Here is a 23,082-nt window from a genome sequence, read left to right as displayed (position 1 = left end):
GACTTCATGTATCTTTAGCAGGCACGTTTTATTTAATTACTGTAGCGAATGTTCATCGTCATGTGTCCTTGAGAGTGCGCCATGGAAATTAGAAAGAGGAAACCGACCATAAAGAAAAATGCAGAATAAGGACATTTCGGTGACCTTGATGCAGCCTTGCTCACAATCACGGGAGCCTTGTGGACTAAATTGCCAACAAAGCTCTCCTCAGGGGAGCCGAAACGCATTCTCTAGTTCTCTCTCTCTCTTTCCGTTTTTTTCTGTGGATCCCCATCTTTTAATTTATGTAACTTCCCTAGCAGACGTGCTTCTGTCAAAGCTTTGACCTTGTAGGTAGTGAGAAAACAGCATTGATGAAATATTCTCAGCCGCGCTCTTGTTCCAAGGACTGCGAGCTAAGTACAAATGTATTGCTGCAACGTGAAGACAGAAGTAGTAATTAACAGGTTGAGAAAGTAGCAGCAGGTCAGTATTTTTATTTACTGCGTGCCAGAGCGTTCCTCTTCTTTCTTGTTATTGCTTGCTGGATAAAAGCGTGCAGATGTGCGTATGCGCTGTCGTCTTCGTCTTCTTAGTAGTACGCACGTGGCAATATGTTCTCATCGAATAGTGTGACGGCCGATGCATGCAATGTTGCAATGTATTTACCGAAATGAAAGTGCTGGTAAAATATCGCCTGCGTGACCTTGAATGTGCAGTCCCTAAAGAGCCATAGAGCTAAGCAAAAAACATCAGCTTAGCTTTTTTACCAAAATTCTTTATACGGTGAAGGTGAATGTGCGCTAAACATTGCTCCTGAATATTACAAATGCGCGTTCTGATAGTAGCTCGTGCTGGCCGCACTGCACCGTCACAAAGTTCACTGCGATTCAGATGCACTGTTAAAGAACGAGTATAACTCAACAGATAGCTGCTGCAAAAAAAAAAAAAAAAAGCAGCGCCCGCATTATCTGCAGAGGGCAAGAGCTAGCGTTAAGCCGCATCTAGCCGGTCTGAGAGCACGACAAGGTGCCATCAAGTCTCGTCGCCTAGACAACTTTGGCTGCCCGCCTTCCTCCGTGGCTGCCAGGTGTTGTTGCGCGCCGGGCGCACAGCGCGGGAAAGGGGTCGACAACGTCTTACATGTCACTGCATGCGCTGGCGATAAACCCTCCCGTGCGTGTGCGTGTGGTGCGCGTGGCTTCTCGATCGGTACAGTTTATTAGTCGGTGTTTAGTTTGAAATGTGCCAGCACTTTGTGCTCCACCAGTGTGTTCTGTCCGTGCTGATTATTGCGAAGGTGCACCATCCTGAAGACTGGACCTATGGATTCATATTGTGGAGCACTCGAAGTGAAATAGTGAGTACCGCTCTCACGTTGTTTCGTTCAGCACTTTGTTAACTGCGTGAGCACGAGAATAACGCCTTCAAACAATTTTGTTTTCAACTAGTTCATGACAAATCAGCATATGTTTACTTAGGGAGAATATCTGTCGGAACTGTTTCACGGGGATGATGTCGAAGTGTGATTGTGGGCAAGTTTTTTTGTTTGTTTGTTTAGATTTTTTTGAGTACAAAGCAGAGTGAGCGTGCGCCGCTGAGGTTCAGCGAAGAAATTGAATAGATTTTTGCGGTGCCCTTTCTTGGCAGCCGTTTTTAACGGGGCCCGCTCGTGCTGCACATCAACTTTAGTTTACTAATTAATACATGTGTGGGGACGGCGCCTCTTAGCTCTAAGCATCAACCGTATGTAAGACGCATATGCTTGGGCACGTCGGTAGTTCATTTACTTTTTTTTTCTTATTGCACAAAAAGACCGAGAACGGAAAATAAGGGCGTGGTGTCCATATAGTTCTTTTCGGTCATTTTTCGTTTTGTGCGGTAACACTACCGGGTTGATGCATCGGGTGAAAACACAGCATATTGCTTCGCGTTAGGTGCGCCTCGCGAAGTTTGCCTACTTGCTAATATATTCAATTTCGTTAAATTTGTCTTCACCGGTATTTTCGTTCACCCGCAACGTAGCGTGACACTGCCGACAGCCGTGCCTGTTTAGCGGATCAAGCACTGAAGCTGGACTTTTGTTTGAACAGACCTTTAGTCTGTGCGTGTAGTCGAATTGTGCCTATACTTGAATAGCGCAAACGCTTGTTTGAAGATAACTGCTAACGTTCGAGCACATTTTATTCAGATTGTTTACATTATGTGTAACTTTCAAAATATTCTTCTTATTCAGAGTTTTATTGCCATCACAGCGCTTTGGCGTTTAATTGACTGATATGTGGGGTTTAACGTCCCAAAACCACCATTTTATTATGAGAGACGCCGTAGTGAAGGGCTCCCGAAATTTTGACCACCTGGGGTTCTTTATCGTGCACCCAAATCTGAGCACACGGGCCAACAACATTTCCGCCTCCATCGAAAATGCAGCCGCCGCAGCCGCGATTTGAACCCGCGACCTGCGGGTCAGCAGCCGAGTACCTTAGCCACTAGACCACCGCGGCGGGGCGCGCCTTGGCGTTTAACTTCGCTAAGTGCTTCAAATGTTAAAGGTATTTTCGCTACGTGAAGCGTAATATTAGTTTTTTGCTGGACAAAAACGCTTTATTGTCATACATACTGCACGGTATCTAAGCATGTGTTGCAGCCAAAATATAAGACTGGGCAGCATATCTGTCAGGGAACACAACACGCACAGCCACTGTACAGCCTACGCTACCGCGGGAAGGAGTGATGCTTTTTCACCCTGACAGCTTGATTGAAACAAATGGCCCTAATTTAGCAGTATGCAATGGTCATTGAGTGAAGCTAACAGGGTCACTTTATTCGACATTTCCCAGCCAATTTTGCGGCTATGGCAAATGTCTTTGAAAAAAAAAAATCGTGCTGATTTAATGCACTGAAAACAGTGAACTGCTTGAATATTTCGGAGAGAAAAAAGTTTTTGGTCACGTGGTTGCCTTTCAAACTTGATTGATATGTGGGGTTTAACGTTCCGAAACCACCATATGATTATGAGAGACGCCGTAGTGGAGGGCTCCGGAGATTTCGACCACTTGGGGTTCTTTAACGTGCACCCAAATCTGAGCACACGGGCCTACAACATTTCCGCCTCCATCGAAAAAGCTTTTTAAACTTTGCAGACTGTTGTTTGAGTGTTGTTAGTGAAAAAAATGTTTTACAAGTTTCGCACTTTTTTATGCCAAGTTTGGTACACGTTAAGTAAAGGGGCTTATGTAAGGTGTTCGAAACTCAGCCATAATAATACAAGTTTTTGGCCACATCCGTCTGCAAGAATTAGCCAAAGTGTGTTATGTTTGGACTTTCTTATTGCAATACTGCACTTTGTATGAATATCTGAGCTGTGACTACTTACTTCACAGAAAAGATATTTTGAAGAAAAATTATTTTTAGACATCTTAAGCTGTTAACCTCTACGAGAAAAGATCACTCATTTCACAGAATTGTCATTTCTGTCCGTATTGAGACGCAATTTGCACCATGTGGTGGTCCAATTAAAAACTACCTTTTACCTAAATTGAAAGCAAATAAACAGTTCTTTGTATGTGAGAAGTTTCATCATTACAATTTCTATTTCAAGGAATAAAATATTTTTTTTAAGTTTCTCATCAACTGCAATGGGGAACTTCGAGGCGTTGGCTGCCAGATGACCAAATGGCGAATGGGGAACTTGGAACTTCAAAAATCATTTAGGGGCAAAGCTCTTCAGGCCACAGGTCATTCCCTCCTCCGTAGTCGTACTAGGATTATGTGCCACTTGATGAGTTGCACAATAGATAGCGTAAGTGGTTTTCACAGCATATACACGGACAAAATGATGATTCGTTGGGCGAATCGTTTGTCCGTGCATTTGTGATTTCGTCCGTTCGTCTGTGCATCCGTCCGTCCGGGCTTCCGTGTGTCGGCCTGTCCGTGAGTCCGTTCGTCTTTCTTTTTGTCCATACTGGCGTCAGACTGTATGTCCATTCGTTTGTGCGTCCGGATGGACGAACACTACGCCCCACTCATCATCATTCACTCCGTGGATATGGTGTGATCTTTTTCTCTAAACATAAATTGCTATGACAAAATTTGGCACATGAAAAGAACTGTTTATTTGCTTTGATTTAGGTACAAAGTCTATTTTAATTCAACCACCACATGGTGCAAGTTGCGTCTCATTATAGACAAAACAATTATTTTGTGATATTTGCGATTTTTTTCTCCTAAAGTGTGACAGCTTGAGAGGTCTAAAATATTTTTTCCTTCAAATATACCTTATGTGGATCAAGTATTCACTCCTCAGATATCCATTCAAAGTGCAGTATTGATATAGAAAAATGTAGATATAACACATTTCAGATAAATTATTTCAGGCGTATGTGGTCGAAAATGGCAATATTACTGAGCTTCAAACACTTTACGCAAGCCCTTCACTTAAATTGTAGTCCAAATGTGGAACGGAAGATGCGATACTTATGAAAGAATTTTTCTCACAAACATCCAGACGGGATTCCGGGAAGTTCAGGAGCCAGCCAAGTCACCAATAAATTGTCTGCGAAATATTCTAGCAATTACCCTTTTTAATGCAGTAAGTTCAGCGCGATTTTTTTAATACATTTGCGGTGGTCACCAAAATGGCTGGGACGTCTGATGTGGAATGACCCAATAGCCAATTCTTCTATTACATAATCGTGTCACTGTGAGCCAGTTCAAGAAAACTAGTATCCTTTGCATTTTATACGTAACTGCACATTACCTAATTTTACAAGTTACCTGCACTGAATACCTTCTCAATGCGCATACCGTCATGTATGTTAAGTGGAATTGTGCTTTTGTGCAATACAAATAAAATATGTATGTGTTGTTGCGCGTCGTACTGTATTCCTTTTATTAAACTAATCGAATGAGTACCATGGTAGATCTGCAGAAATACACATGCAGCTGTGTTGATGCATACTTAAGCATAGAAGTTGCATTCACTTAGATGGGTCGTTGCATGCAGCTAATGGAACATTATCAACTTGGAGCAGCACCTTTTTATTTGCCTGCGCGAGCAAGCTGAAAGGGTAAAGTAAGGTTCATATACGGCACGAAAGGTATAATGATTCTGCCACTGCGCGCTTTTTATGGCGTTTATTGCTCAGCATACTTTTTCTAGCACTTCTCATTGTAGTGGATCCTGATGCCACTGAATAAGCTTGCTATGCACTCAATGTATACTTACACAAAAGAAAGCAGTTAGTAATGCATGGTGCACACTGAATGTAGCACTCTTTGTGAAATTTCAGTCATTACTCCTTGTGTACTTATTTTATGTTTCCGGGATTGAATTTCCTGTACAGAAAGAACAGCTTCGCCCCACTTCTCTCGAAGGCACCAGTCATCTTAACAGCTGAAGATGATTGTGCAAGCGGCAGTGACGAGTGGTTTTGCAGTTAGAAGTGTACCAACACCGAAATTACAATACAATCTCAATTACACTATCTTGTCGAATGTTCTCTTTTTTTAATGTTGAAATTGATACTGCGAGATGTATTATGTAGTAAATGTGACCCTAGAAACTCGCTTACACTTTCTACGTTTTTTTTTATTTTATAGGTGTACATCAAACGTCATACGTCTCAGTCGTTTGCCCCACCAGCGCAAATGTTTTTGAAAGTTGTGGAGATTTATTGTATTCAAAACAATGAAATTTTAGTATAGAGAGAAAGAAACTTGGTCGCGTGACATATTTCAAAATTTTTCAGAATGCCATCCGAGTCCTGTTTGTCAGAGTTGCAGTTTTTCTATAGTAAAGGCAGATGTTAACACATGGGCTTAATATTTTTTTGCTTCGGCGTTATGTTCTGTTGAACGTTACGCTACAGGTTACTGCTTGCACTACTGTGGTGTGCTGCGTGCGTGCGTGCGTGCGTGTGTGCGCGCGCGCGCGTGTGTGTGTGTGTTTGTGGTTGTGTGTGTGTGTGTGTGTGCGTGTGCGCGCGTGCGTGTGTGTGTGTGTGTGTGTGTGTGTGTGTGTGTGTGTGTGTGTGTGTGTGTGCCTTCCGCGTCTTTGTCGTTTACGGCCCAGTCTACGTACACATATATACACTGGTCTCATGCAGCTCATTCAAGACCATGGCACCTTATTTTGTCAGCCGCAGAGAAGGTTCATATATGCTTCTCCCTGAGAACAATTGAGGCTTGGGCCAGATGGTGATGCATATGTGATGGAATGAAGTGCTATGAACGGCTCTCCTCAACACACAAGTCTAGGCGTCACCTCCTGTGTTTCTGCTTTTGTTGCCCGTTAATTGCGCTTCATTTGATAAAGTATGCTCATCCATATAACTGCCAGCGTTTCAAGGGGGTTTTTAGTGTACACCCAACTCGCATGGGTGTAGCTTCATCCAACACCCATAGTTTAGGGGTGTTCATAAACACCTAATAACTAGGGTGCAACGTTTATTTACACCCTACGGTTCCGGTTGTTTCTAAAGACCTTAATGTTTAGGGTGTTCCTCGGCACCCTAATGGGGTGTTGCCCATGGGACAAAACAATTACACCCTTATGGGTGTAAATGTTTTTAGAATGCTGCAGCGCTATAAAGAAAACAACACCGACTCTTCACGAAGCCACAGCTATTCCCCGGGATAACTTGTATGGCTGGCTGTTCCTTACGAAACCCCCAGCCTATTCTCAAGACTGATCCCAAAGTACGAGGACCCTTGCCGCGTTTTGGAGCAAACCTTGCCGGTATTTTTTTTCATTGAGCCACTTTCCCCTTCTGGTGACATGCGCCGGCGTGGACGTGACATTGTCCACGTCGCGCGCCTTAAAGCATATCGTATTCCTCTGCTTCTAGACTCTTAGGTCGCCAGGATTGCTCTTTTTCGGCGGGGAAAATTGTGAAGAAGAAAACGCATCGTTGGCAAGCAACTTCGCCACCGCTTAGGTACTGGGTTCTGGGCTCCTCTAACTCGCCTCGCGCTGATCGTTGCCAGCACCTGCTTGACCGTTGCTCTGTCCCAATCCTGTTTTCATCGTAGAGCCACCGTCGCAACACACGCCAATAAACCCCTTTTAATCTCAAACAGAATGCTTTGCTATTACCACGGCTCACACGACACAAAATATTCCGGTGAGCAAATATTGTCGATGCATTTTTAACTCACAGTACACGTCACTGTAAACACTGCACAATTTTGAAGACGTGCCACTGTTCCTTGCGAAGGCAGCCACGTGTGTTCCGTTCTCCTCCAGCGTAAAGAGCGAGCCGCCGCGACAAGGTTTTGTCATCAAGTTTGCTACACGTCTAGGTGTTATGTGGCAGATACCACAGCCAATCTTGTAACATTAGGATTAAGTTTATCTCTTCTCTCCCTCTCAGGAATGGTGCTAGGGGGGAGGGTAGAACCAAGGTTCAACAGTTAGTGGGGATATAAGCTTGTCGTTGAATTAAAAATGTGTTTCAAAAAAAGGGCGTATCAGATAACGGGATAGCAGCATGTCCAAATGCTATTTATTCATACGAATTCTCCTGTCTTAGTTTTCTGGACATAGCAAGTGTAAGTACAAATATTTAACACCTTCGAAAAATATAGTTCAACAAAAAACATATTTACGCATTTTTTTTAGCTCAGCACCCAGTCTGGGCAGATGCCCACCAAGCTCCTTCCAAAAATGCACGTTCTTCAGAAAAGCAAAAGAAAACAAAATATTACCTTGTCTGAGTTCAATTATGGGCAGAATATTTGGATGATATAATCACCGCGTGCGCTGTGTAGAAAATGAATTCAAGAATATGGGTGCTAAAACACTCGATTCATTGTGAACTATATAATTTATGTAGGAGGATGATACAATTGCAAGTGCGCCGATGTTCGAAAGGGGCTGCAGCTACAAAACGTGCGCATGCGAAGTAGACAAGAAATTCTGCTCTAATCGACAAAATATTGAGCAATATTTTGTTTTTTTTTACAGATCATAACATAGTAAAGTCATGTCTGTTGTCAGGCGACCAAACCACCAACGCATATTCGAGTCAGACCAAAGTGATATGGGCTGTCAGTCAGAATTATTTTGTTCAGTTGCTTACCGAGTGCGTGTCGAAGACGCCGAAGTTTTCGAAGAGCTAGTTTCAGATTGTTTAGTAGTGTGTGTGCAATTTAAAATTTACTGTGAGAGCCAGAAAACTGTGTATAAACTACATAACAACTACAAAATTTACATTTTCATTAGTATATGTAAGACTGTTTATCCTTTGAAAAGGTCGTGGCTACAGTCTTTTTGATGTTCGCCATGTTTTGCTCCTGTTACAAACCGACGAAAAAAAAACACTTTTCAGTGCGTCCTGATTTTGAGTAGTATATATGGTTTTACAGATAAGGCAGCCGTCTGCATCCATTCCAAGCCTAATTTGAATATCACCCACACTTTCTTCTCCACCATTTTGTAAATAAGAAACATAGGCTACGGGTCCAAGCAGTCTGATGATCTTCTGTATTGTATGATTCAACAAATAAATAAATATATAAAAAAGCGGATCAAGCAGCCATTCTTGAGGCCTCTTCCTGATGTGATGTGTACGTCAGAAGTCTTCGCGTAGTTAGGCGTAATGGAGTTTGAGAGCGACAGCAAATATTGCGCTATCTCATCAACTTGTTGCCGCGACAAACATTAGTAAAACATCTAAAAGTTTAACATGGCTGACCGAGTCAAAACCTAAAATAGTCAATAAACATGACATCAATCTGTTTTTGGCCATTAAGGGAAGCAGCGATGTCGTGCGTAAATTGAGGTAACTGTGTAAGAGTAAAATAGTCAGAATGAAAGCCGTGCTGTGATCGTGAAAGCATATTGTGTGCATTTAGATATCAAGCAATGTATATGTTGATTTATGCTCTAAAAACTTAGAGCTAGGAGAAGCCAAAGATATTCAGTGAGATATGTTTCTTTCGGGACTTGGTAAATGCGACACCAAACCATAACCTGCATAGCATGGTAGCGTCTCGTCGGCAAAGTTCTTCAAGAATTCGAGGACGGAGAGTTGGATCTAAAAAATATAATCATGCGCGCGTGAAATGCAATTCATTCCACTTCAACGTGGTGCGCTTGCGAGCAAGCATACGGAGCTTCCGTGCAGCGTCAGTTTTGGAGAGCAAAATTGATATTTGCTTCACTATGGGCTGAACGGGCAGCTACATCGGCCCGTTCAATGACAATTATTCCACAATGACTTGGAAGCCATTGAAAGGCTATTTCATATTATTTCTGAATCAAATGGTGAGTTTCTTTTGCAATTTCGAACACCAGTTGTTCGTACGGGACGTGGCGTAAAGGTGATAGAAGGCATTGTAGTGCCGGCTCGGATTCACTGAAAATTGCCCATTTTTGTTGCTGTTGATCACTAATGAACTGCAATGTGGCACCGAAACCTGTGAGCTCCATTCTCATCGATGTCGTAAGGTAGGAGGTCCTGAATATGCTTGTTGTGGCTTTTAATGGTATAACAAGAGATGCCTATGAACTGTTCTGTAAAACGGAGCCATCGGTGTATATGTGTATACAGCCTTGATACGTCTCGTATAACGAGAGAAGAGCAAGCTGCTCAAGAACAAGTGACGGAATATATGCTTTTTTTTCTGGATGCCAGATATTGCTAGCCTGATGTAAGCCTGAGTAAGACACCAAAGAAAAGTCGAAGGCCTGGAGGGGGCTGTGAAGCATGTTGGCAAAGAAAGCGATATCTGGTTACATAACATAACATAACTTTATTTTCCTTAAAGACCCCTCGAGGGGGTATTACATAAGGGGTGGGTTAACATATAATTTTTTTTGTTGCCACAAATTTTTATCACGAAAAGTGGACACATAATCGATCAAAAAATGATGATGAGCATTCAGTGGTGACGACATCATGGGGAAGGTCATTCCAGTCTTTTGCTGTCCGAACAAAGAAGGACATAGAAAAGGTGGTCGTCTTAATCCTCGGCCGGGCAACTTGAAGCGTGCGGTGAGATATGCGGGCCGGTGGGGCGATGTAGGGATGACGAAGGGTGCTGTAAAAAAACTTATGAAAAAGGCTGAGACTAGAGATGCGGCGGCGAATGTCAAGGTTTAAAATAGCCGATTCTTTTTTGAGTGATGTTACACTTGTATTGTAGGAATACGAAGAATGAATGAACCTGATGGCACGGTTTTGAACTGCCTCGAGTGAGTCGATCAGATAGGCTTGGTGTGGGCTCCAGACTGCGGATGCGTATTCTAATTTGGATCTGATGAGGGTCTTGTAGGCCTGTAGCTTGACAGTTTTAGGTGCGTGCCGGAGGTGACGTTTCAGAAAACCCAGAGATTTGTTCGCTGATGATATAATGTTAGTAATATGCGTGCACCAGTTTAGATCGTTACATATGGTGACACCGAGATACTTGTATGACTGCACGTGTTCGAGGGTAACGCTAGCAATTACATAAGGGAACAGAAGGGGGTTGTGGCGGCGGTGAAATGAAACGATCTTGCATTTGTTGGGATTAAGTTTCATGAGCCACACGTCACACCATTCTTGCACGTGGTTTAGGTCATCTTGGACAGCGGCTTGATCAGTGGGGTTGGTAATTGGTTGATATATTACGCAGTCGTCGGCGAACAAACGGATACAAGAAGAGACACATGAAGCTAGGTCGTTTATGTAAATCAGGAAGAGAAGGGGCCCGAGTACGGAGCCTTGGGGGAGACCTGACGCTACTGGAACGGGACTAGAGTGTACTTCATCGATGGAGACAAACTGCGAGCGGTTAGTTAAAAATTCCTCAATCCAATTTACTATGTCATGATGTATATTTAAAGATCTAAGTTTCATTAAGAGCCGCTTATGGGGTACCGTATCGAATGCTTTCGAGAAATCTAAAAATATGGCGTCCGTCTGCAGATTAATGTCAAGATTGGCATGCAAATCCTGAACAAAGAGGGCTAATTGGGTTTCGCAAGAATAACCTTTGCGAAAACCATGCTGTGCGGGGTGGAAGAAGTTATTGCCGTCAAGAAAATGAATGATTTGGGAAAAGATGACGTGCTCCATGATTTTACAGGGTACGCTTGTTAAAGAAATGGGGCGTTAGTTTAGAGGGCTGTCTTTGTTACCTGATTTGAAGACCGGAGTGACCTTCCCCGTCTTCCAGTCGGCTGGTAAGTGGCCGGTGTGAAGTGACTGTGAGAATATTAGCGACATAATCACTGAAGAAATACATTTAGTGTTTTTAAGAATTTTCGAATTGATTCCGTCCACACCTGCTGAAGAGGACAGTTTCAATTTTTCAATGACAGACGGTACAATGACAGACCACGTTCGTACTAATTTGCAAAAGTACGAACGTGGTCTGTCTGCTGATAAAAAGGCTATATGGTGGCTGGGTGTCCGAGCAATATGCCTTATACGTGTCCTGAGTGTCGCAACGTTACTATGTCTTGCGACAAAATGGTCACCGGTGATTGCTGTAGAAGCGATTGTTAATGCACTACGAGGCAAGCCTAGGCAAATCCATAGTGCTTAGTCCTGAACACTCTCTAACGTTTGTAGGCTCGTTTCATTTGCATTGGTCATTGCCGGTGAGCTGTACCGCAGGAAATCGAGAAAAAGTACCCTGTACAGCTCTAGCATTGCAGTGGGTGACATACCCCAAGTCTTTGCTGCAAATAAATTCGGTTGATTCAGTAGAACCGTTTTTTATGTACGGCACGTGGTCACTTCATGTTACATGCCGGTGAAGTGTGACGCCCAAAGACTTGTGCGATTGAACTTATGGTACAGTTTGACCATTCATGCTTATGGTGTACTTATTCATAGGCTTGCGTGTAGAAGCTACGAGAGCGCATGTCTTGAAAGTTATTTCCAAGCCTTTTGGAGGTAGCGTAATGTTTCAGTGACAGCTTTTTTAATTTTCGCTTGCATCTGCGGGCGTGTTAGAGCCGATGCCGAAACGGAGATATCATCTGCGTACATTTGATAGCCTGACTGTGCTTGGAAGGTGCTCAATTAGAGCAATTAGCGTAAGATTGAACAGCACAGGGCTCAGTACGCCACCCTGGGGGACTCCACGGTTGCTGTAATGTGGAGAGGTTTGACCATCTTCAGTGCTCACAAAGAAGGATTGCATTAACAAATAACTACGTTTCCAGCCATACATCTGACCACCTGCTCCTACATCTTCGAGAGTGGTGAGAACTGCTTCATGCGTGACGTTGTCATGTTCCCCTTTGACGTCTAGGAAGAAAGATGTGCAGAGGCACTTACAACCTTTCTTGTGTTGGGCGTAAGTGACCAGGTTGACAACGCTGTCAATCGATGATCGAGCACACCAATATACTGCCATGACATCTGAGTAGGTGTTGCTGCACTCTAAGTACCACTCCAGGCGTGCTAGGATCGTCATCTCTATAGCTTTGCCTACACAACTGGCCAATGCGATAGGATGGTAGGATGAGAGCTCCAACGGCGACTTGCGTGGCTTCGGAAACGGAACTAGGCGACTTGTCTTCCAACTTGTCGGAAGCATCCCATTAACTCTCGCGCTTTCACCGAAATGACACAATGACCTATAGGAAATTCGATCAGGCCCTGGTGCCGACGTGCGTCTACACAAAGCTAGTTTTGCTCTGAGTTCAACAATGCAACAATTCAAAGCCACGTGGGAATCCAGTGTTTGTGATCAGCTGGTTGAGGGCAATACCGAAGAAAAATTTCGCAGGCCTTATTGGCGTCAAAACACCCGAACACTTCTTGCCAGGAAGTATTTTCTATTTGACTACTAAAGTTAAATAAACGTTCTTCTGTAATTGTGGGCACCTAATACGTATATGTAGGTTGAAAAAAACATGTATGGGTATGTGATCACTTATACAATACGCGAAAACACGTGCTTTACCATTTGCATAGTTTACACTATTAAAAGATATATCAATTATAGATGAAGAATGTTGAGTTTTTCTAGTGGGTGAATGAATGAAACTACCGAGGTCACTGAATATATGTAAAGAATCAAGCTCTTTTTAGGACCGTAATTCTTCATTGTACTAATAATATTGTCACTGCAAAATACAACATTTGAAGGTATTTCCTACAGCTTCATAATTGCAGGAGAATCGGCTATCAAGATTAAACGATGAGGGCATAGACGATCGATGCAGGACAAATCAACGTCTAAAATCTGAATCAACTTTTTTATTATTAAATATAGCAATGATTGATTGACTGATTGATTGATCGATATGTGGAGTTTAACGTCCTAAAACCACCTCATGATTATGAGGGACGTCGTAGTGAAGGACTCTGCGAATTTGGACCACCTGTGGTACTTTAACGCTCAGCCAAAGCTGAGCAAACAGGCCTACTGCATTTTCGCCTCCATCGAAAATGCAGCCACCGCGGCCGGATTCAATCCCGCAAACTGCGGGTCAGCAGTCGAGCCCCTTAGCCACTGGACGACCGCGGCGGGGCAATAAATATAGCGAAGGAATTTTTAAAGAAGTTGTTCTTAGCCTTTTTATTCAGCTTGTTATTTACTTTTACATTAAACAAATCATTACAGTTCCAGTGACGTTACATAACAGTTCAATGCATTAAATCATTTTAGTTGAAATGGCGATTTTTACGTAAGCTCTTGTGCGACCAGTGAGATTAAATATATCTTTTCGGTATCAAGGGTGTCTCGGGTGCTATTTTATATACTCTCTTTAAAAAGGTAGTACTACTTACAAATTTTGTGGTAGTAAAATGCTTGCACAGCATTCGCTACCCTAAGTAGTAACTAGAGTTAGTAAACACAGACATTTACTACTCTGAGGTAGTAAACGCCTGTGGTGTACTGCCTACAATTGTGACTTAGGTAGTGATTGTGGCCACGGCACTTTACTACCTGAAAAATCACTAAGTTGCAAAACCAATTTTTAATAGTTCTTTTTGGAGACACATACTTTGCGAGGCATTCACGCATAATCTTACAAAAATCAAGGAGTAGCGCATCTAGATTACGAAATTCATCACAACATATTTCAATACAATACAAGCGTCTAGTACGGGAGTGTCACCAAGTTTAGAAAAGTTCAATATAGCTTTTATGTCAAGTATTTGAGGAGAGTGCGCTAAGTTTGAAGTGAGTTTAACAGTTTTATGGTAAGAAAGCTCATTGATGACTTCCCGTTTTACAGCGTGCGATAGAAGAACACAGCCCCATAACAAATTTAGGCTGCAGCTAAGCCTTTTTCGTGTGATCTTTTGCGAAACAGCAAAACGCTGGTAGCAATGCGGCCACTCCTGGAGAAAGCGCAATGTTCGTGCAGTGTTATGAAAACGTGTAAAAGGGTGCACGAGTCGTTCGCTATTTTTTGAGTTTTTTGAATTGAATTTCATTTAAATTATGAGTGATACATTGGATATATTGTATACAAATGCAGAAGGCCTCAAAGTAGCATCACTGTGAGTGAGACCTCCTCAAAGATTATTCACTAGAGATACAATAGAATAATAAACATGGGTAAGGACATGAAAAGTAAGTTGTATAAATGTACAGATAAGTACGAAGTGGCAGATATGAGTTATAGAAACTGTGTAGACAAGCACATAAGACTGACACAATAGTTCACTAACATTCACTCAGGGTAATGGCAAGCTCTGTGACGGTAAGGCAAGAAAAACTGAGGTATACAAAATATACATAGGCACCAGATAGAATCTGTAAGTTATATTATAATATGAATAAAGTTAAAAAGACACAGAAACGCAGTAACACACTCTGTATATTATTGAGAAACATTCATTTATTAAGTGAAAATGTAAGCTTTTTTAAATATATTAGGCGGTGTATTTTTTTACCCACAAAGGTGAAAAATTTCGCAAGGATACAGACCAAATTGTTATGGTAAGTTTGTCATAATTAGTCTTTGGTTTGAGTGAAAGAAAGTTATTAGCATTTGCAAAACAAGTAGATGACACCTGAGGAAACTGACGCAATTTTAGTGAAGGAATGAGTAGTTTTTCATTCACACATTAGTACAATGCAATGCAGAGAAAATATTTGACCGGTTTTTGAACTGATAAAATTCCAAGGACGATGCGTTGCACATGGAGCTACTAAATGATATTATCCTCAGTGCTTGGTTGTAAAGATGTTGTGTGGCTGATGTTGAGTGGCGCATGTATTTCCCCATCAAGAAATATCATACATTATGTTGCTGTGAAAGAAAGCTTGGTAAAGTGACAACAATATTTCAAAACGAAAAAAAAGGTTAACGTTTAGCAACATTTGAAGGACATATAGAGTTTTCCGCATAAGCTGTGATTATGTGAAGTATATCTTAAATGCTCATCAAGCTCCAACCCGAGAAGCATCGTACTAGAGGTGGAGTGAATTTTTCCTTTTCAGCATTTATATTTGATTTATTATTATTGAACAATTTCCCGTTATGTGTCACGTCAACGCTTAGAATAAACAAAATCAAGCCAACCTCTTTTTTTGCGGTTTTTATAGTGGTATCATCCGCATAGTGCATGCAGGGTGACTCAGCTAGACAATGACGAAGATTGTGGATGTAAAATAAAAATAAAAGTGGGCCCAGTATTGAACCTAGCGTAACACCTATGTTGATGACTTTATGCTTGGAAAGGTATCGGGCACATACACGAAGTGTTCTCGATCACACAAATAGCTATGAATTATAGTTCTAGTGGGACGCCAGATACGTCAATAACTTCCAGTTCCTAAAATAAAACATGTGTGAAATAGCATCAAATGCTTTTGATAGGTGAAGAAAAACACCTCCAACAGTGCCACCACTCTCAATAGCAGCTTTAATTTCGTCAGTTTGAGATATCATGGCAAGATCAGTTGAATAATTAGGCCTGCAACCAAACTAGTTATTAGAAAGGATATGAAATAGCCTGATGAATTATAAAATATGCACGCTGAAATATCACTATGCCTGATGAAAAATCGCAGGTGATAGCACTCGAGAACGCGCCCTTATAATCCAAGTTCAAAGTTCTGAATCGAGCCACGCAGCCTCCTATCTGAGTATGTCTTCGTACTCTTTCATCCTCATAAAGACCGGCACGGTTCCTTTCCGGTTTAAGAGCGATCGACGGCAGGCATTACACGTGGCGTGATGTTATCGCATGCGCCTTCCCTGCAATGGGGATCGGCAGCTTGTTTCATCTGGGCTTCAGCAGCGTTACTCGATAGTGCTCGTGAGATTTCATTCACGGGAGCAGCATAGAGTGCGAGTACAAAGGTTATTGATTTGGACTTTATACGGAACATGACAGCGACAATGAAAACCTGTAGGGATTGTACAAATCAAAATTATGCAAAAGATGTCGAAGCGGGCTGGCCTTTTACGGGCAGAGCTCCCAAAGCCTTGGGTGTGTCCCTCATAGCTCGTTGCTGTGCGTCACCTCCTTGTTACGGATGAACGGACAGACAGACAGACAGACAGACGGACGGACAGGCATACGGACGGACAGACATACAGACAGGCAGGCATACGGACGGACAGACAGACAGACAAACAGACAGACAGGCATACGGACGGACAGACAGGCATACGGACGGACAGATAGACGCTTCACCCCACTCATAATCCATCACTCCGAGGATATGTTATGATTGTTTTATAAAGAGCTGCGTCGTCTTCGCGGTAAAAAAATTGAGCGTTGGTTGAATAAAATATTCCAAAGCCTCTTTCTTTGGTTTCGTTCTTCTTTACACTACACAATACTCCCTTCACAACAATTTTTACCAGCCATGTCTCTTCAACAAATATGTCTTCATAAAGCACGTGTGCAATGTGAGCGCTAAGCGTTGAGCATATCAAGATTTCTAGCTTGTGGGCTTAATTTTATTATTTCTGCTTGCACAATCAGAAACTTGAAAATGCAGTGAAGTCACAATTTTCTTGCACGTAATAATTCAGTTCAGTTCAGTTTAATAACTTAAAGACCCCCTGGGGCATATAATATAAACGGTGGTCACATGACAATACAAAAATGTCCTACAAAACTTTATGCAATGCAATACGTTTGTTAATCTAATATGTTGTTAGTATATCCGGAACTTTTATTACTCATTGTTAGTCTCAATATCTTTCGTCAGATGCTTTATCTACAGAGATGGGCAGGCGGTAGCAACACTTTCCTAGGGAAGGCCGTTCCTTTCTGAGGCAATTCTAAAAAAGAATGAGGATGAAAAAGTGGTGGTTCGTGCACGTGGACGTGAGACTTGGTTCGACCGACCTAGGCTGCTAGAGGTGCGCGACGCGGGTGAAATGTAGGGTGATTGATAAAGAGAGCTGAAAAAGAATTCGAGGTAGAGCGATAGGCTGGCGAGAGGCGAAGATGGGTGAGAGGTGAAAGACCGGTTCACATTTTAGTGATCTGCCACTTACGTCATAGGAATACGCAGAATGAATGAATCTGGCTGCCCGATTTCGAACCACCGCTAATAATTCAGTGAGATATGCCTGATGTGAATGTCAGACAGTTGACGCGTATTGGATTCTTGGGCGGACGAGTGTTTGATAAGCGATTAGTTTTACGTGCTGTGTAGTATGGTGGAGGTTACGCTTTATGAAACCTAATGTTTTGTTAGAAGCTGATATAATATTAGAGACATAGGTGCGCCACGATAAGTCACTGCGTACAGTGACACCTAAGTATTTATATGAGGATACCAGGTCGAGTGGTATGATGCCTATTTCGTAGGTAAAGACCAGGGGCTTTAGGCTTCGAGAAAATGACAATATTTTCCATTTTTTGCATAAACAGATGTTAAACAGGTGTCACATCATTTAAAATATGCTATAAAGGTCTTCGTGAAGTGCTTTTTGATTGGGTATCGCTCGTACAATGCTATAACGAACACAATCACCAGCAAATACTCTAATATTGCTGGTTACATGCAATAAAATAACCTTGGTATATATGAGAAATAAAACTGGTGCAAGTACGGAACCTTAAGGGGCGCCTGATGTTACTGGGACGGGGCTTGACAGGTTATTATTTACAGTGACAGACTGTGAACAATTGTTCAGAAATTTTGTTATTACAAAACAGCAGGTTGTAGGTGAAGACGGCAGCTTGTAGGTGAAGACGGGAAGCTTTCAGTAGCGTTTGCTTTTGAGGTACCTTGTCGAGGACTTCAGTAAATTCGGCAAAATTGTGTCAGTTTGTATGTTCATGTCTAGGTTAAGATGAACATCATGCCGGAGCATTGCCAGTTGGGTTTCGCAAGAAAGGCCAAGCTATGAAGGATGAAAGAAATTATTAGAATCTAGGAAATTTATAATGTTGGAGCAAATGACGTGTTCCATGATTTTAAAAGAATGTGGGTTAGGGAGATGGGACGATAGCTTAATGGAGAACTTTTATTGCTAGATTTGTAGATTGGAACAATCCTAACGATTTCGCAATCACCTGGGATAGCTCATGTGGATAGCGATTGTGCGAAAATAAATGACAAAGAAAATGAAACTTCCTTAGTTGTGTTTTAAACACCTTTGTATTTATTTTGTCTCTTCCAGCTGATCACGAAAGTTTCCCGTTATGAATTATGCACGATATTTCATATACGCTGACAGTAAAGTTAGACTTAGAGGAAGTTGTTGCACTTGGTGGTAAAGAAAGTGGTGCGTCTAAGTCTGATGTAAAAATGATGGAAAAAAAGAGTTGAATACATCAGCACTTTTGGTACCAGACAGCTTTCCGCCGGATCACTACAAATGACAAAATCCAGAGTGTCATCAGTGTTCACCATCCTCCAGAGTTTGTTCGGAATATTGATAAGCATATTGGGGAGATGAACCTAGTAAAACGTACGTTTACCAGGTTCATGGCGTAGTGCAGTAATTGATTGATATGTGGGGTTTAACGGCCCAAAATCACCATATGATTATGAGAGACGCCGTAGCGGAGGGCTCCGGAAATTTCGACCACCTGGGGTTCTTTAAGGTGCACCCAAATCTGAGCACACGGGCCTCCAGCATTACCGCCTCCATCGGAAATGCAGCCGCCGCAGCCGGGATTCGATCCCACGCCCTGCGGGTCAGCAGCCGAGTACCTTAGCCACTAGACCACCGCGGCGGGGCTCGCGTAGTGCAGTATTGCAGTGAATAGCATAGTGCAGTAATGTAGGCGTTTTCAGAAGCATAATATCTATCCCAGGCACCATGGTTTTCTCCGTATCTGGCAGTACGGTAAAGATGATTTTTTTTAAGGCTCTTTAGTTTTTAAACCAGGGCTTGTAGCTGTTTGCAATAAAACAAGCCCTAGAAATAAGTTTTTCTGTCAGCTTCCTTAGCGTGCTTTCAAGCATGTCCATTTGTCGTTAACTAGGTGATCATGAAAAGTTGCCTCTAATACGGAAAAGGAATTGTGAAGTTCCTTATTAATTTTTCTATAGTCGCCCTTATGACAGAGTATTCTAGCTTTTTTATACATATCGCGTTTTTTCAGGGTGTGTGCAAAAGGGACGAGAATAACTTTATGTTCACCAATTTCTGATAGGTAATGAATAAAGAATAAACTCTCAGGTTTAGTCGCGAGTATCAAGCCAAGAATGCTGAAAGATTGCGGTGTTACACAAGTTGACTAAATCACCTGTTCGGTAATTGAAGTTAAGGCACAAATCAGCAAATACACGCGCTTCTGTTTTCCCTGAAAGTTCATAGAGGTCACGTCGTTCCGATCCATGCGGGAAAGTTAAAGCCCCCGAAAAGGAGTGTCTCAGCTTTTGGGTGAACCACTAGTAGATTTTCGGTGGCAGTAATCATAGTTCGAGGCAGAAATCATAGTTAACATTGGGAGGTTCGTAATAGACACCAAGAAGAATTTTTTGAGGGGTTGCGTGAATGACTAACCATAGCATTTCTATAACGGATGGTATGTCGATTAGTGAGCATTGCAGTTGCCGACAAATTGCTAAAAGCACAGCACATCTCCACCACGCGTAACAACACGGTGTTTCTGATAAACAATAAAGTTTGGTAAGTCGGCAATCGCTTCAGCATCACTAATCTGAGAGGTAACGTCCTTCATCTTTTTCCCGCTACCTCATAAGCGGAGCCGCCATGCACCACACACATTTTCGTCCTTTTTTGACCTCTAAATTCACGTTGAACTGAAAAATGTGCTCCAGTCATCACACTTTTCACTTTTTTCGGTTACGGCCAGTACACTGCAGCCAAATGATAACACAATGTTTAATATGTTGTCTCGTTTTCGAAGTCAGTTGCGTACGTTAGAGTAATGAATCGATATTATATATTCCTCTGAGGCGTATTAATTGGTGTTTCATTTGGCTTTCCACAGTGAGATGGTTGCTATAAAGATTCCATCAAGGAACTTGAGGATTCATCAAATGAGTATCGCTTTGAACCAAGAAATAGTGTTTAAAACCAGAGGGAGTAAGGCATTTCATTGTTTTTCGTGAATGAAAGAAGTTGTTTTCTAGCATTACAAACTAGAGAAAGTTTTTGACTATTCGAAAAATCTTGCTCTCAGCTTTGAGTGACGAAAACTTTATAATCATGGCGTGGTCTCATGAGAGCTTTGCTGGGTATAGCGGCACAGACGATGGACACAGAAAACTTCTCCTGTGTCAATGTTTATTTGCAGTTAATCGCGGCAGATTTCAAGGGCCAACTGCTCCGATTCGGTGAATGCTTCTGAGCTGAAGGTGTTATTTGTTTGTTATCGCGATAACTTTGTTATTGAAATTTTGTGATCGCGAAAACTGCGGTTTTCTGCGTCATCGACACAAGATTCCAGCTCGACAATGCGCCGGATGATGTGGCCCTTAACTGTGCGTATTTCATCTACAGAACTTTATAAGGGAAGGAGTGTCTGATAGTGGTATTCAAGGTTAGCTAATTGTGTGCCTAAGTACTCGATTGTTTTGTCAGTTGCGACTAGTGTGGTTTTCAGATTTCTTACTTTAGCGATGATTTTCGTTTGACCAGCTGACAGTTTCTGCAGTTCAAGAAGTAAACTATCGGAGTTGGTAGGACTGGGGTTACTGTCAATGTTGTTAACACACAATATTACTACACGAATTACATTTACACATTCAGTAGCAATGGCAAGACAGCAGTGTGGGTCCTAGGCAATAATTGCTGTATCTTTTAGTAAGAAAAGAATACGATTCACCAACCTGCATGATGTAAAGGAGAAAATTAGCGAACTGTACCAGAGCACAGTCACCGAGCCCACAAATTGCAGCCGACGGCTTCGCTTGATTTATATCGGATAGGGATGCTGATGGCACCGGCCCTGCGGTTTTTTATGCTCGACGAGGCACTAGGAGCAGCTGGGCCTTGCAGGGGGAGGGGGTTGTCTGGAAATGATGCGCCGTAGACCATATGAGCGTGGAAATTGCCGATATTGTCGTCGATATAGCAGACCACACCTCGAAAAAGCATATTCCGTGCAATGGGCCAGTGAAGACAGCAATTCCGGTAGCATGATGACTTCGAGCATCTGCATGATGTAAAAGAGAGGATTAGCGAATGATACCGGAACACAGTTACTGAGCCCACCAAATGCGAGACATGAAAAAGAACGGAAGAGGCGGGTTTACTGCATGTAAAAGCAGGGTAAAAAATCACAACTGATACCTTTCGTATACTGTTCATTCGAGAATATGTGCCCTATTCATGTCGCGTGGGTCACTGTTCTGCCGTCACGAAAACCGCCAAATGAACGCAAAAAGCCAAGAGAGAAAAATGAATCTTCGGAGGCCGTAGAGCTCTCATAAAGACAGAGCACACAAGCATTAACACAAGAGAGCTGTCCATAAACCGCAAACGCGGCTCTGAAAATTTGAAGAAAGGATGCTCAAGTGATGTATTTTATGCCAACATTCTCCACTGGAAGCAAATAAAGAGGAATGGTGGTCCGCTGGAATTATTCAGTGGCAGCGGCAGCGGCGTGGTCTCGTTATTTCGGTGGCGGCGCGGCAAGGCCGAGGTCTAGCCCCAAACAGTGCACGCCTGTACCACAGTCGGGAGGAAGGGGAGGGGGGGGGCTTTGCGAATTGCGGGTGACGATGTACGTGCGCGTGACGATGTACATAAGGAGATGTCTATTGTTTAGGTGAATCTTCCATGTCAGCGAAATCATACTTCAGAAATAATTTTATGCCATGGCCGCTTTTTATTACACGCAAAAGCTTGATTCGCTGAGCTCGTCCATTCGCCAAAAATTGTTCTTTCCCGCGTTATTTTTCTGTCAAGGCTACATGTAGCTTGCTTATACTAATTATTTAGCGTCGCTGTTCTATCAACATACTATACAATCGCGCAAGCATGCAAGTACTCTTCCGCTGTCAACAATACAACGCTGTCATAGCATTTTGTCAATGTAAATAACTATGTTTAGCTGAATTACCAACGTCAAGGACAATCAGTTAAATACTAGAAATAATTCTATTTTCTTGAATTTGTTTGCCCATTCGCAGCACTCCAGAGGCCTTCACAAGCCTGCAAGACCTGCTGTGGTTCATGCACAAGGCCAAGAACGCCATCTTGCGGAGAATGGCGACAAGGCGAGAAGAATCCGCTTTACTTCCCTGACAAGAGTCAAGGCCGGTGTGTCGAAGTATCTCCACGAAGCTGCAAAGGGAAATTCTACACAAATGCAGAGGAGTGCAAAAATTGTTGCAAGTCTTATTTTAAAAATAAATAAGGATAACATCTTCAGGTTATCCTTTTCACCGTGAAAACAACGCTGGTCTGTTTTCGCTATTTCTCTTTGTCTAATTTTATGCTTCAGAATGCATTATTTGCATATATGTATATGCACACACACATATATATATATATATATATATATATATATATATAATGTAATGAATCTGAAGAACGGACGCACTGCTGTTACTCAAGAAGACGATGATGATCGGTGGCTGTAGTAGTAGCTCGCCGACGCCGCTCGCCGGTAGCCATACCTGCCTCTTAAAGCACCTTTTGCTAAGCTGCGTCTGAAGCGTTCTTGACGTACAACACGTCTATATTAAGTGGTGGATGTGCGGGGTTCCTATCAACCTGGGACATCGCAATCGGACGCAACCCTCATC

The 23,082-nt window shown here is 42.4% G+C and overlaps 1 long non-coding RNA gene across 1 annotated transcript; it reads left to right on the top strand.

Moving 5' to 3' along the window:
- The first annotated feature begins 1,020 nt into the window (after positions 1 to 1,020).
- Positions 1,021 to 22,731, top strand: LOC142785564 (uncharacterized). Its single transcript, XR_012888975.1, has 2 exons — positions 1,021 to 1,339; positions 22,465 to 22,731. It is a non-coding gene; the product is annotated as an uncharacterized LOC142785564 (long non-coding RNA).
- Positions 22,732 to 23,082: the final 351 nt, after the last annotated feature.

This window comes from Rhipicephalus microplus, chromosome 2 (assembly GCF_043290135.1).
Source record: "Rhipicephalus microplus isolate Deutch F79 chromosome 2, USDA_Rmic, whole genome shotgun sequence".
Classification (NCBI taxonomy): Eukaryota; Metazoa; Arthropoda; class Arachnida; order Ixodida; family Ixodidae; genus Rhipicephalus; species Rhipicephalus microplus.
The sequence above is the reverse complement of the archived record's forward strand: the minus strand, read 5'-3'. Positions and strand labels throughout refer to the sequence as shown.